General features: G+C 47.2%; 1 protein-coding gene across 1 annotated transcript in view; it reads right to left on the bottom strand.

Moving 5' to 3' along the window:
- Positions 1–16,266, bottom strand: part of Peak1 (pseudopodium enriched atypical kinase 1) — a 194,863-nt gene that overhangs the window by 115,237 nt on the left and 63,360 nt on the right. The gene's annotated exons all lie outside the window — the stretch shown is intronic.

The following is a 16,266-nucleotide window of genomic DNA, read 5'->3' as shown; positions in this document are numbered from 1 at the left end:
CTAGCTCCTGGGGGGTGGGAGGGGGGACATCTGAAGATCAAGGTTCAAAGCCAGCCTGGAGGAAAAATCCAAGTGACTCTTAATAGACAACCATGGGACTGGGAATATAGCCTAGGGGGCAAGAGCACTCGCCTCGTATACATGAAGCCCTGGGTTCGATTCCCCAGCACCACATAGATAAAATGGCCAGAAATGGTACTGTGGCTCAAGTGGCAGAGTGCTAACCTTGAGCAAAAAGAAGCCAGGGACAGTGCTCAGGCACTGCGTTCAAGGCCCACGACTGGCAACAAAAAAACAACAACCCCCCCCCCCCAAAATAGACAATTAACCAGTAAAAAGCCAGAAGCAGAGGTGTGGCTCCAGTGGTAGAGTGCCAGCCTTGAGGAGAAAAAGGCAAGTAAGAGTGTGAGGCCTTCAGTTCAAGCCACAGTACTGGGTGGTGTGTACACGCCCACACGTGCACCAATCCTAAGGAAGAACACACGAGCCAGCGTTCCCATTCCACACCGTGAGTGACCGCGCGCTCTCGTGCGTGCTCTCCATGAGGACGGAGCCCACAGGTCTGATGCGGGCACATTTTCTCAGCAGGACACCTCAGCCAAGGTTTTTCTTTTTTCAGAATTTGATAGAAGTCAGTGCCTTTTGCAGTGGAGCCAGAAGACGAGATGTTAAGATGGATTGTTAGGAGGGTGGGGGTGCCTCAACCCACGTTAGATCTTTAAGCGGTTAAGGTAACGAACCTGGGGTCTAGAAAGATGTGGGGGCTGCTGATTAAGTCACTCAAATACAACACGGAGACGATAATGCCTGTCCTGGCCGCATTAGACAGCTGGAATAAAATCCCTGGCACACACCGTGCCCAGAGCCTACTAGGTGCTCACGAACGCTGAGAGTTGAACATTTCCGTCAAGTCTGTGAAGGAAGCCTCACAGCCAGGGAAGGGAAGCGGCCAACTCCAGCACGCACTGAGCTGGGACTCCTGACCGCCGCCCCGGCCCCGGGGGCCCGGCCACCCCGGAGCGCCCGCCTCCGCGTGGGGCTCCGACTCCGGCCTGGCCGTCGGCGAAGGCCCCGCTCTCCGCCGCGGCGCGCTCACCGCGGGGCCTGCCGTCGCCCCGCGCCCCTCCTCCATTTCCGGCACCGCGGGGATCTGAACCGCGAGCCTGGAGCCGGGAGCCCGCCCTCAGCTCTGTGTTCCCCGGGAAGCACGGCCTTCCTCCCTGCCTCCGGGCGGCCGGGCAGCCGGGGCTCCAGCTCTGGGCGCGTGGCCTCGCATGGCCCGCAATCGTCCCCACCGACGACGGCGCGCGGGTCCCCCTCCGCCAGTGCCTGCGCCACGAGCCGCGCGGGCCGGCCGCCCACTCCTTCCTCTCGGCCTGCCCGGGCCGGCCCACCGACGTCACCGCGTCGTGATGCCGTCACACACACGCCACCGCGCCCTCATACCGCATCGCGTCATCACACGTCACACCACGCAGCACCCCCCACGCCGCCAGTCACCACCAAACCGCCACGTCATCACGCCAATACATACGCAACCCCCCCCCCCCCCCCCCCGCGTTCCCAGGTATCCTTCCGCTGCTCAGGAGCAGGGACGCTTCCTGATCCCCGCCCGGGCCCGAGACCTTCTCAGGGGAGCCCGGTGCGGCCCCACGCACGGCGTCCTCCACGCCGGCCCCACGCACAGCGTCCTCCACGCCGGCCCCACGCACGGCGTCCTCCACGCCGCCCCCACGCACGGCGTCCTCCACGCCGCCCCCACGCCGCCCCCCAGGCTGCCCCCACGCACGCCGTCCTCCATGCCGCCCCCCCACGCCCTCTACACCCCCATTCCGCCTCCCACCGTCCTCCATGCCCCCCACGCCCCCTCTACGCCCCCACGCCGTCCCCCACGCCCGTCATCTCAGCGCCCCCCCCCTGCGGGCGCCGGGGACCGGGTGACGGGGGACCCCCCCGGGCAGCGCGCCCTGGGAACGCGCCCGCCTTTCCCTTCCCAGCCCCTCGCCACCGTACGCGCCACTCCACGGAGAGGACGAGGCAGGACCGCGCCCCGCCCTCTGCCGTGGAAACAGGGAGGAGGCGAGGGCCAGGGCAGACGCGTGGCCCGGCGAGCCCCTCAGCCAGCGCCACCGAAGCCCTCCGAAGGGGGCCTGCGCCAGTTTAATTTCAAACGTTTCACGGTGGAGCCGTGTAAAACACCAGCGAGGCTCGCGTGCATGGTGGCGTGCAGTCGGCTACGCTAGCCAGCCCAGAGTCACTTCCGAGGGCCAGTCCTCAGGCAGAGCTTGCTGTGTTCCTGCCCTTGGCGCCAAGTCACAAGGGGGAGGCAAACGGAATGCTAATTGTCAGCCTAACACGGATGGCATGTCAGAAAGTATGAGTAATTCGAGTTCCTGCAATAATACCTGTCATTTTTTAAACACCCCTACTGATAAGAACCAAGATTTGTGAATGAAAGGTTAAAAAGTCCTTTTGAGTGATTGCATTCAAGCAAATTGACAGATACAAATGCATGCACGCTAGTCCTCGATTATGAGATCTCCCCACACCTAAACACCATTACAAAATAAATTTCTCTACGAGAGGAGGGACTGATAATATTGCAAGCTTGCTAAAGAGAAGATCAAGTAGAAAAGCAACCGGAAGCCCTCCCCCGCCCCCAGCAGCATGACACTCAAAGGTGCTGGAGATGACTGTGCCGATGCTGTCAGTCACTGTCAGCTCTATTTCTCCACACTCGCTTTTATGAAAAGCTCTCTGGCTTAGGGAATGTACAATCGTCTACCTGATCTAAAATGGCACACTAGTCAGACACTGGGAGGCTGAGATTTGAGGATCGTAGTTTGAAGCCAGCCTGGGCAGGAAAAATCTATGAGCCTCATCTCCAATTAGCTACTAAAGTGGAGATGTGGCTCAAGTAGTACAGTGCCAGTGTGAACTATAAAAGCAAAGGGACAATGTCCAGGCCCTGAGTTCAAGCCCCAGGATTGGCATGCACACACACACATAAGAAAACAACACAAAACCCACAACAAATAAACAAGAAAAAGCAAACTACTGAGCCAGTACAATTAAGTACAAATATGATGCATAGTACACAAACAAATAAGGTGCTACATAGAGGGTGCTCAGTGGTAGGTGGTCCCAAGGCTCTTTGTATCAGCTCATGGCCTATGTGGACTTAGTGCCCCCAACCCCTGTGCTGCAGTTAGACATTAGCCCTACATTCATGGTAGGACAAAGGCCAGACAGTCATCCGATTCCACTCTGCACAGAATAACAAAGGCCTTCTCCTAGCCCTGGGCAAACTTGGATGGTGTCACGCTGTCACTTCTACAGGCCTGATCTCTGGGAGGGCTGAGGCTATTTCCTGTTCCTTAGCGACCAAGTCAGAGCCAGCGCACAGAGAGGTACCGTACATGTACTTACCTGCACGCAGAGGTACCAAGCATCTATGGAGGGATTAGTCTAATAAAGGCATATGTATTAAGAAAAATAACTTACAAATTCCACTTTCCTCATTTTCTTTTTAACTAATAAAAGGTTTGAAAAAAATGCCAGAGCTATGCAAACAGGAAATTACTCGTTGTAGTAGCTTGCCATCTTTTATCACAGAATATAGGGTTACTGCTTTCTCTGCAGACAATCAGAATGCAAATGAGAAATCAGGAAGCCTGCAGTTTTCCTATACCATTCAGTCTTCTGAAGCTTGGTTTACCTTAACAAAAAATCTTTATAATTGGGTGCTGGTGGCTCACACCTGTAATCCTACTCAGGAGGCCGAGATCTGAGGATCGGAGCTCCAAGCCAGCCAGGGAAACAAACCCAAGAGAATCATGGTTAGATGAGTGTCAGGTCTTGGCTTTAGCTTTTCTTTTTTAATTGTTATAGGAAACGAAACCAGCTATATATGATATCTACATTTCACTAAGGAAAAATGTTTTATAAAATAAAGTTGGGGTCTTGTTGAAACTACACATTACATAATATATAATTTGAAAAGTATGACATGAAAAGCAAAATAAATAGGTTCACAGAGAATCATCAAGTCTCAAAGCATCAATTAATAATAAGCCCCAATGAACAAGCAGCACTAAAGTAGGCCAAGATTCTAAAGTACTAATAAGTAAAATCAAGTTAAACCAAGGGATAACAAAACAGTAGAAACAATGAGTATTAGTTCTCATCTAGCCTTAATATTCTTGATGGAACTTACCATGAGTAACCCACAAGGCAACCTTACAGCTAGCTCACAGGTATAGACGCTATTGGTAGTTTGAACTATTTTAATAAATGGCCACCTCAGCTATACACTAGTGGCTCACAAATGTAATCCTAGCTGCTCAGAAGGCTGAGAACTGAGAATCAAAGTTCAAAGCCAGCCCAGGCAGGAAAGACCCTGAGATTCTGATCTCCAATTAGCCATCAAAAAGCTGGAAGTAGAGCTGTAGTTGAAGTGGTAGAGTGCTAGCCTTCAGCAAAAAAAGCTAAGGGAAAGCACCCAAGCCCTAGTTCAAGCCCTAGTACCGGCACACAATCAATTAAAACGAAATAACTCCAGGATCTGTTCTCTAAGCTTAAATTAAATCCTTCCTTCCTCCCTCCCTCCCTCCCTTTCTGATGTGGGGCTTGAACTCAGTGCCCAAGTGCTCAAGAATAACCACTTTGAACAACAGCACCATTTCTGGTTTTCTGGTGGTTAACTGGAGATAAGGGTGTCACAGACTTTCCTGCCTCGACTGGCTTTGAACCATGGTCCTCAGATCTCACCGGCACCTGGCTCAAAGCTGTGTATTTTTCATCTACAACTATGTTAAATTGATTTAAGCTGCACAGCATAAACAGTAACTGATACTAAAAGGAAGGCTAACCATTCTAATCAATAGAATCTCTAGAGGACTGCAGCAACAACTGGCTGGTCCTCACCTTGACTGGATCTGGAGACAACAGATACTTTAAAAAAAAAAAAAAAGAACGTGGTTTTCTGTCAAGTCCAATCAATTCCCACTCACTCCTCAGACACTTGCAACCCTAACCTTATTACTAAAGACTCACTGTTTCCCGGTTCCTTTAAGCAGCAACTCTTCTCTGTGTAGGTTACCATGGAGTTACTTAGTAGTGAACACTGACTCATCTTAATGCTAAACACGGCCTTGAGTGTAGAGCAAGCAATTCCAGCACGGTACCCCACAGACAGCATCGCGAGGCCATAGAAGATTTCTTAACAGTTGTCTGTAAGAAACATCTAGTTCAACCAGACGCCCAAAATGTCAGCATGGTAAGAAGGAGCTCATGTTTTCTAGCAGTATCCACCAGCTTCAATTAGATAGATAGTGTGTGTGAGTGTGTGTGAGTGTGTGTGTGAGTGTGTGTGTGTGTGTCCAGGTGTGTACATGTGCCTGCTTACAGCGGGGCTTGAACTCAAGGCCTGGCCTTGTCCTTTAGCTTTTTCATTCAAGGCTGGCACTCTACCACACCTCTACTTCTGACTTTTTGTGGTTGTTGTTGTTGTTTAGTCTAGTGGCTAACTGAAGATAAGAATCTCATGGACTTTAGTGCCCAGAATTGTAATCCTAACATCTCAGCTTCCTGAGCAGCTAGGATTCCAGGCATGAGCCACTGGTGCCCAGTTAAGGTTTTTCTTTTATCTGTGTGCTCAGCTTCATCTGCTAAAACTGAAAAGAGTGAAGGATTTTCCTACAAAGAAAATCTGAACTACCAGGATAAGAAAGTATTTGTAAAATGAAAATCATAAATTTTTATCCTAAGTAGCTCACAAGTGGAACTTTCCAGATGGAAGAAGTGACAGTGCTTTTGTCATGTTTTTATTTTTCTTCTCTCCTTAGGAACTGAGAAAGGGCTGTGGATACATTTTGGTGTGTAAGAGTGTTTGCACACATGTGCGAGGGAGGCCCTGAGTTTTGATGCACAAAATAAAAAGGAGGTAGGGCTAATGGGAGGAAAACAAAAAGAAGTCAATGGGCCAATGGGAAACAAGGGTGTGCTACACATGTCTCCTTTTCTTTGATACAAGAATAATTCTCATGGCACTGTCCCAAAAAAATGTACTCCTTACCTGACTTATGTAACTGTAACCCCCTCTGCACATCACCTTCATAGTAACAATAAAAATTTTAATGAATAAGAGGTGGAGGAGTAACAACAAAAAAGAATAATCTTCATGTAAAACCTCAGAAATGGTCGAGAAGTTAACCCAGTAACAGTTTACTATTAACTATGAAATTTCCTGCAAAGCCTCATGTTCAGAGTGTCCATATTTTTCTTCTTATTGTATTTATTTATTTATTTTTGGCCAGTCCTGGGCCTTGGACTCAGGGCCTGAGCACTGTCCCTGGCTTCTTCCCGCTCAAGTCTAGCACTCTGACACTTGAGCCACAGCGCTGCTTCTGGCCGTTTTCTGTATATGTGGTGCTGGGGAATCGAACCTAGGGCCTCTTGTATATGAGGCAGGCACTCTTGCCACTAGGCTATATCCCCAGCCCCATATTTTTCTTCTTAAAAATAAAAATATGCAACAAACAGTACAAGATATGTATCCAATGCCTAACGTATGAAACTGTAACCTCTCTGTACATCAGTTTGATAATAAAAATTTGAAAAAATAAATAAACACAACTACAAAATGCAAAAAAATAAATAAAAAATAAAAATATGCTAGATGCTGGTGGCTCACACGTGTAACCCTAGCTACTCAGGAGGCTGACATTTGAGGATTGAGGTTCAAAGCCTGTTCAGGCAGGAAAGTCCATGAGACTCTTATCTCCAATAAACCACAAAGAAAAACCAAAAGTGGAGCTGTGGCTCAAGAAGTGGAGTGCTAACTTTGAGCACAAATGCTCAGGGATAGCACCCAGGCCCTGAGTTCAAGCCCCAGGACATACATACACACATACATACACACATATATGCACATATATACATACATACACATATACCTACACACATATACATACATACACATACATACATACATGAGCCAGCCAGGTGGAGGTTTGTAATCCTAGTTACTCATGAAACTGAGATCTAAGGATTGTGATTCTAAGACAGGTCAAGCCAAAGTATCTGTGAGACTAATCTCCATTAGCCAGCAGAAAGCCAGACGTGCAGATGGAGCTCAAGTGGTAAAGTGGTAGCCTTAGGGATAGTACCCAGGCCAAGTTCAAGACCCAACAATTGAAGCAATGTGTCTGTCTGTCTGTCTCTCTCTCACACACACAACACACCCCCTTAGCTCAAGTACTACAGCACAGTCAATAGCCCCAGGAGAATAATCACTGTCATATCAAAGATCAAAATTCCAGCTGAGTCCAAAATAACCCAAACTGCGCTTAATCAGAAGTGACCCGCTGGACAGGCAGACCAGTGACAGGTCCGGCCTGCGCTCCGCCATGGCCCCAGGTTAGGATTTCAGATTGAGTCTGGAAGAGCACTGACGGTCCACACTTGGGAAATCAAACCCTGAGCTCCACACAGGAGCTGCGGGGGCGCTCAGAGAAGACGCCCCTTTCATGGCAGACACCACTGCTTCTCAGAGTAAAGAATAAAACACCCCTGTCCAACGCTGAAGACAAGAGCTGCCTTTCCTTCCACACAGCCCAGCCCAGTGTGTCCCTAACCCTGCCGCTGCCTCCTCAGCTGGAGAATCCAGCCGCCTTGTCACTAGCTGGCGGAGCCGGAGACAGTCCTCACAGGGGATCCTCTGAGTACCGGAGGTGTAGAACCGTAACTCTCTACACTCAGGCCACATGAAAGCTGGGGGGGCAAAGGGGGGTGTTCACTGGGTTTTCTACTTCAAGAGTTCTAATCACACGACTTTACAAAGCCTGAAATTCATGGAGTACTAAAAATCCTAGTTTGGGGATTAGAGGTAGCTCTCCAGTGAGACAGATAAAAGCCAAGCAAGAATGAGGAAGGCCGTAGCCCACGTTCCAGTACTGCCACAAGAATAAATGAATCAAGTCAGCTGTGGGTCTTGAACTGAGGGCTTTATTGCTCAAGGCTAACACTCTACCCCTTTGAGCCACACTGCCACTTTTGGTTTTCTGGTGGTTAACTTTCCTTACTGAGAAGACTTCAAAAGGAGATGCCAGATCTCAGCCTCTCCAGTAGCCGGGATGACGGTGTGAGCCACCGGGGCCCAGCAAATAAATCTTTATAAGCTATAACCTGACACTACTGGCGAATATCATCAGAACCAAATACATTAATGAAATCTCTATAGAAAACATTTCAGGCTGAGTCAGTGGCTACTCAGGAGGCCGAGATCTGAGGATCAAAGTTCAAAGCCGGTCCAGGCAAAAGTCAGTGAGACTCTTATCTCTAATTAAATCACAGAAAAAGCTGGAAGTGGCACTGTGGCTCAGGTGGTACATCACTAGCCTTGAACAAAAAGGAGCTCAGGGACAGTGCTCAGACCCAGTTTGAAGCCCAGGATCAGCAAAACCAATTTTGTTTTGAATTATTCTTGGCCAATGTTTTTCTGACTGTGCCAAGTTTCAATAATTAGTATTTGACAGAGAAAAAGGGACTGATTTTAGATTATAAATTTTTTTTTTCATGCGTGTTGGTCCTAGGGCTTGAACCCAGGGCCTGGTCTCTGTCTCTGAGCTCTTGACGCTACCACTGAAACACACAACTCTACTTCTGGCTTTCTGGGTTGATTAATTGGAGACACAAATTTCACAGACTTCCCTGCTTGGGTTGGCATTGAATCACAACCCTCAGATCTTAGCATCCTGAGTAGCTATGATTACAGGTGTGAGCTATCAGCACCTGGCAGAAAAAGGATTGGGGGTTGATATTTTTAAAAATCTTAGAAGAGTTCTATGATTTAAAAGTTGCAGCCTTTTCTTCATCTACTCTTTCGAACATAAACAATATTTATGACGGATGAGACGTGTTCTGGGTGGTTGGGTACTGAACCTGTGCAACTGCGGGATGCTTCCAGTGATCTTGTTAAAACCCTCAAGGAATCTCTGGTTGAGAAGTGAGGAGCTGCACCTCGACACTTGACATCCCCCTGTGTGTGCACACGCGTGGGCCAGCACCGGGGCTTGCACTCAGGCCTTCTCGCCCTGCTCTAGGCTGGGGCCCCACCATGGCGCGACACTTCCACTCCCAATGATTGCCTTCTTATGATCAAGAAAACAAGTCTTTGCCGTGCCCCCTTGGCATTTCACACTCTGGCACTTTGCTGCGCTCGGGCTCCTGTAAGGAAGGATTAGGTGACTGGGAGCAGCTGTGGTTTCCTGTACCCAAAATGCCGGCGTGCCTGGTCGGGGAGGCTGGGGAGTCGAGACCTCCCAAGCTCAGATGAGCCCATCTTCTCTCAACGTTGACCTGGCAAGGGCTGGGGAGGTGAGCTTGAGTAAAAAGAAAATTGATTGCACTGAAGGAATTCTGGTTTCTATTTTCCTAGCAGCGATGGGAAATCTAACAATAAAAGAAAAATCTGAGATGAAAAAGATTTACCCATGAACTACAAATGTGAACTAGGCAGTCTGCGGCTGTCCATTAATCCTGACTCCAACCAAACACTCAAAAGTACAGTGGAGAGAGTAAGAGTTTGTCAAATGGCAAAGGACATGAAAGTTTCCTTTTAGGAGCTGGGAAGGTGGCTTAGTGGCAGAGTGCTCGCCTCATATACATGAAGCCCCGGGTTCGATTCCTCAGCACCACATATATAGAAAAAGCAAGAAGTGGCACGATGGCTCAAGTGGTAGAGTGTTAGCCTTAAACAAAAGAAGCTCAGGGACAATGCCCAGGCCTTGAGTTCAAGCCCCAGGACTGGCAAAAAAAAAAAAAAAAAAAGAAAGAAAGAAAGTTTCCTTTAAAATGAGCAGTATTCGCTGTAGGCAGGCTATTATAGGCCTTCTAAATGACAGCAAAGAAAGAAAGGAAGGAAGGAAGGGAGAAAGAAAAAGAAAGGAGGGAGAGAAACAAAAAGAGGGAGGGAGGGAGGGAGGGAGGGAGGGAGGGAGGGAGGGAGGGAGGGAGGGAGGGAGGAAGGAAGGAAGGAAGGAAGGAAGGAAGGAAGGAAGGAAGGAAGGAAGGAAGGAAGGAAGGAAGGAAGGAAGGGAGCAATTGACACTGCTGTTTAATCTGCTGGGCTGGGAATGTGGCTTAATGGTAGAGTGCTCGCCTGGGTTCAATTCCTCAGTACCCTATACACAGAAAAAGCCAGAAGTGGTGCTGTGGCTCAAGTGGTAGCCTTGAGCAAAAGAAGCTCAGGGACAGCGCCCAGACCCTGAGTTCAAGCCCCAAGACTGGCCAAAAAAATCTGCTATGTTCCCTCCCTTCTAGGTGATTTCAGGATTTATATGAGTATTCTTCATCTACAGCATATCCAAAATCCTGTGCTGAGAAGGAAAATTCAATAAAGGCAAAGCATTTATTTCTCTTTTAATGAGAAATTAATGTTGATCTCTTGAAATTACTCCACATTTAAATTGTGGCAAGCATTTATACAATCTACTATGCTTTGAGTACTTTAATTGATCAATCATGCAAAGATTATTATTACTTCTGCCACTGAGCATGTCTCCCAGACCTGTTCTTTTGTTTTTAATTTCAAGGCACTGCTGATGACTTGGTTTCAAACAGGTAGCTTTATTCTCATTATTATATGTTTTAGGCTTTTCACTTTTAAATGAAGCACTCTCAACCATCTTAAAATAAGGTCAACAATTAGGACTGGTGCTATCTGTCAGAAACTCTACCTATGCCATTTCAGCTGAACAAACTGATACGGAGCAAAAAATAAAAATTCCTGTTTCAGCCATGATTAGGAAAGAACAACAGCTGAGCAGTTTTACTATTATAAAAAAAATCATATCCCAGTATTTCAGACCAAACCACAGTAAACAGCCTCTGATCATACGTATTACTAATTTTTTAATGCCCTGTTGCCGAGAGCAGGGCTCATACCTGTCACCTTGGGGGTTCAGGAGGCGGAGAACTGAGGAGCATGGCTTTTCAGCCAGCCTGGGCTTAGAAATCTATAAAACTCTAATGTCAATGATAGCTGAGATGTTAGACTAGAGGTGTGGCTCAAGCGGTAGAGCGCTAGTTAGGTGCAAAAAACTAAGTGAGCGTATAGGACCCTGACTTCAAGCTCCAATACTAGCACACAAAAACCTTGCCTTTCTAAAACCCTACATCCAACTGTGCGAATGAGTCCACATGCCTAGGGTAGGGAAAAGATGTCTTGGATTCTTCTACAAATGATAGCCTGATTTCTTTGCTTTCATCAACACTGGCATCTTCTCCTCAAGGTACAAAATCAGGCTCCTTCCACACCGTCACCAAACAGTTCTTCCTCCCTAACTCTGGAGATGGCAGGGCCTCACTGGAAGCTAAACTTCTACCCGCATGGCAGAAGCTTGGCAGAACAGGAGGGCTCAAGGTGGTTTGAGCTGATGGCTACCTCCCTTCTTGCTCTAACCCACCACGCCCAGGACACCAACAGTGAATTAAGACTCCCACATCTATTTTAACAAGGCACAGGCCAGCAAATTCAGCCAACGTTCCAACGGTTATCTTTAAAATCTTTTCTTATGAAAACTTTCTGGATATCTAATAATAATAATAACAGTAGTTCATTTCTGGCATTGGTATTTCCCTTTACTGTCTGTGATTTTCCTCAGAGTCTGAGCATCTTAATCAGAGATAGTTAATGAATTTATTCTCTCAACTCGCAATAGTTTTTACTAAAACTTTAAAATAATTTTAAATTTACAGAAAAAAATTAAAAAATACCAAAAATTCATGAGAAGTATAATGGTTTATTCTGAATCATGTGAGAGTTTAAGTTCCTGTTATTATTTCTCATTGCATCTAGAAGGTCCTGTAATTCCTCCAATGAAAACATTCTCCCAGGCTGGGCATGTGGTAGCTCATGCTCGTAATCTCAGCTACTCAAAAGGCAGGGATCAAGATAGTTGGTTTGAGGCCAGCTTGGGCAAAACATGAGACCTCATCTCAACCAACAAGTCAGACTTGGTGGTCTGCATTTGTAATCCTATCTACAGGGAAGGCAGGGACAAAAAGGGTGGAGGGCTGTTGTAGAGTGCTAGGCTTGCAAGTGGCGGGCCCTAAATTCAACCTGCAGTACCACTTGAAAAAACCATGCTCCTAAATAATCACGACTTAACCTTCAAAATCAACAAACGGCAATGCCACATTACTGTCCCATAGTCCACATACCCCACTGGAGTTTCACTAATTACCCCAGCAATGCCTTCCGGTACAAAAGATGTGGCCACATTCTATGCATCAGATTTAATCATTGTGCCTCTCTTGGTTCATTAAAGTGGAGCAGTTCTATTTTTTGTTGACTTGTGTAATCTTTCATAATCTTTCTTAAATTTGAAGATTGCCATCTCAGTAACCTCTGTTTGGAATTCTCTAATGACTTCCTCACAATCAGCTTTTGGCTGTGCCTTTTTAGGCCCAGCTATCAGAGGAGCGGTACAGTATTTCTCCCAGGGGCCCCTTCCCATAACCCATGATTACAATGTGTCTCATTACTAGGAAAGGTAATTTCATCACTTGATTAGGGGAGAATCTGCCAGGTCCCTCTTGGTACAATTCCTCTTTTTGTTTTCTTTGTAATTGAGAGGTATTTTGTGAGGAAACAATTTATAACTGTGCACATAGCACATTCCTCAGCAAACTTTTTACCCATTAACTTTGTCATCTGCTGTTATTTTAAGGGGAAACTGGAAATACCAAAACTTCATGTGTTCCACTCCAAGTTTCTTCTTCGGTCATGACCATCTCACAGCTGGCATATCTTGGTCATAATTAATGAGACAACAGAAATATGGTGTAAACTACACACTTGAACTCTCCTCAGTTTCTCCTTAGTGTGGGTTCCTCCTTGAGGATTCTAGCCGGGACATCACATTACAGTTAGTAATCACATTAGTCTCCTCTGGCTACTCCTGGTTGTGACACTAGCTTAGAGCTTTCTTGTTCTTTTCCCCGCTCTATTTTTAATAAAAACTTTATTGCATAAATTAACTGTACAAAGGGGGTTTCACTGTGGTCTTTACAACTTGCATGATGTACTTTAAAAACACGGGTGGCTTCACACATTTGTGTGTCATCTTGCACAGGGCGCACGCTAACCTTTTGTGTATCGTTCCGCTTGCAGTGGGTGTGCTGCCTGAGGGAGCCCCGCCTTCCGAGGTTCCTGGGGCTGCTAAAACAAATTGCCAAAAAGCTAATGGCTTGAAAAAACAGAAAATCATTCTTGTACAGTTAAGAGGGCAGAGCCAGGCGCCAGTAGCTCTCGCCTGTATTTCTGGCTCCTCAGGACGCTGAGATCTGAGGATCCCAAATGGAAGCCAGTCTGGGTAGGAAAATCCAGGAGACTTAGCTCTAGTTAACTGTGAAGAAAAGCTGGAAGGGGAGCTGTGGCTCAAGTGGTAGAGGACTACTGTTCAGAGACAGCCCCCAAGCCTCAGGACTGGCACACATACACAGAGAAAAGGACTGAAGTCTAAAATGGTGCCATCAGCTATCACCCCTCCAAGGGCTCAGGGGAGAGTCATTGAGTCTGCTAGCCAGGTGGCTGCTCAGAGTCCGTGCAGATGCTCCAGGACCAGTTATCTCAAGATCCTCAAGTCTACCTACAAAGAAGCTTTTTCCAAATGAAGTCCACTTCCAGGCTCCGGGAGCGGGAGAGTACCATGCACTCAGCCCGCAAGGAGCTGACAGCTCTGAGGATCACTACTGAGCTCCCTTGTAAGACTGGGATTTCATCAGCTTTGGGTCACACCAGGGCCATGTGGGTTTCCTCTTTGGAAGGGAAGGGGAGAGCACACAGATGGAGCGCCGTTCGCACCCCGCACCTGTTGCAACCGGGGCTGGCCTTGCTAGCTACCTTGCTAAGCTAGAATATGCAGTGCTCTTTAAGAAAAGCAGTGTGAGCAGTCGGCTTCGGGAATAGGGAGCTGCCCCATTCTTGAGGATGGCATAGCTACAAAAATGACTTGCAACTCATCTATATGGGAGATTGGGCAATTCTCCCAAGGACATCACTGTTTCCATCAGCGTGGCGGGGGGGGGGGCATGATTTACACCAAGAATCACCTCAACACTGCTTTACTTTGTTTCCCAAACAGCTTTTCCCAGCTCTGATCACTGCAAATACTCCAGTTAGTGTCTAAGACCCTTTCACACATGACCATCATTGTGGGTGTAATGGAATTTGAAAGTCAGGGCCTGGGTACTGTTCATGAGCGTTGGTGCTCAAAGCTAGTGTTCTACCACTTGAGCCCCAGAGTGCAAATAAGGGTCTCACAGACGTTCCTCCTGCGCTGGCTGCAAACCTTGATCATCAGATCTCAGCCTCCTGAGTAGCTAGGAATTACAGGTGTGACCCACTGACGCCCAGCCTCCATTATGGCGTTTTGTTTCGTGGGACATCCTTGGTTTCTGGCACTACAAGAAGCTCTAAAAGCGTGCACTGCCCACTCCCGGCACCAGTGCTGGGACCGGCCACTCCTCCAAGGAGCTGGCACCTTGTACAGGACAAAGGCATCAGACACCAAGATTGTCACCAGGGTGGGCTTTTCTACTAAGCGTCCACTGCCTCCGAGCCTCAGCAGAGCGTGGGTAAGAATCTGGGTATGTGCATGTATCTATGAACAATTCTGCAACCAGCTGTTGCTACATACTACAGTAAACAAGAGCTCATGCTAATGTCGTCAACTCTAGTTCATTAACAAAGGATCACATCAGCTTTCCCTTGCTTACCTGTAACCACCTCCTACAACAAGAAACTTGGTTTCCACTAACTGTCCTCATTTCTGTGAGAGTTAAGTTCTAATATACATGTAGACAAGTTCCAAAACTGTAACTCTTCCTTGGTGAGTATGTGCGTGTGTGAGTATGTGTGTTGTTTTGGCCTGCTAATCTTACAGAGCTCACTCACTTCCAAGTTACTGTATTCCTTCTCCCCTTTCAGTAAGATTGGGTCATGAATTTGAAGCATACTTAGATTCTTCTGCCCTATTTGCATTACAACCCGGGATTCCTGATTCCCAAATTGTTCAAAACCTGTGTACATACATCAGGGTTCACTCGTCCTGCTGTAAAGTCCCATGGGTCTTCTATTTACTGTGGTGGAATCATATTCACCCCGAAAAGCCCCCGTGCTCATCTGTTCAATCCTCCCCTTAGCCACCCAAGGCAGCAGGAACCACTGACCTTACCAACTCCAACTTTGCCATTTCCAGAATGTCACTTTACAGGATTCACACAGAATTATCTGACTGGCTTCTTGAACCTACCAATGTGCGGTGAAGACTCACCCATGGCTTTGCGAGGCTTCCTAACTCATTTCTTTTTAACACCTCGTATTATTCCACTGTCTGGACACAGGACACAGAACAGCTGACATCCATATTCCTCCACTGATGGACAGCTTAGCTCCTTCCAATTTCGGATCATCATTCACAAAGCTGCTGTGAAGATTTGTGTGCAGGTTTTGTGTAGGCAGATTAGCATGACTGCTAGTGTGGTAAGACCAGATCAAGCCTCGTAAGAAAACTGCCCAACTGTTTTCCACATGGCTTGTGTTGTTCTGCCTTCATATCAGCAGAGGGGGGAGATCCGGTTGCTCCATGTCCATACCGGCTTTGTCAGATGTTTGGATTTTAGACATTTTAAGAGGCGAGTACTAAGTGAAGGAAAGGGTACACTGTCCCAAGAAGCATTCATTACCTGACTTAGGGAACTGTAACTACTTTGAATAGATCATTAATTATAACAACAGAAAACAATTTTTTAAGGAGGTGAGTATCTGATACCTTGATATAGTTTTCATTTACAATTTATAATGACACATTATGTTGAACAACTTTTATTTTTCTTTGCCTGTACTGGGACTTGATCTGAGGGCCTGGGCACTGTTGCTTAGCTTTGTTGTGCCAGGCTGGTGCTCTCCTAGTTGAGCCACAGCTCCACTTCCAGCTTTTTGGTGGTTAATTAGTCTCTCAGATTTGTCTTCCCAGGCTAGCTTCGAAGCATAAGCCTCAGAATTCAGTTGGAATCGTTGGGATTATAAATTTGAGCCACTGGTGCCTGGTAAAGTGGTTATTTTTTAAAGCAAGAGAGGAGGAGATTGAAGGAAAATAATAGAGGCAAATACGTAAACCACACTATGCATACAGGGAACTCCCGCGCGGGACCCTCTGTGCTCGCATAGGAAAAGAGATGCCAGGGCGTGTCTGCGCC

This window comes from Perognathus longimembris, chromosome 20, assembly GCF_023159225.1.
Source record: "Perognathus longimembris pacificus isolate PPM17 chromosome 20, ASM2315922v1, whole genome shotgun sequence".
Classification (NCBI taxonomy): domain Eukaryota; kingdom Metazoa; phylum Chordata; class Mammalia; order Rodentia; family Heteromyidae; genus Perognathus; species Perognathus longimembris.
This window is presented reverse-complemented; position numbering and strand designations above follow the sequence as displayed.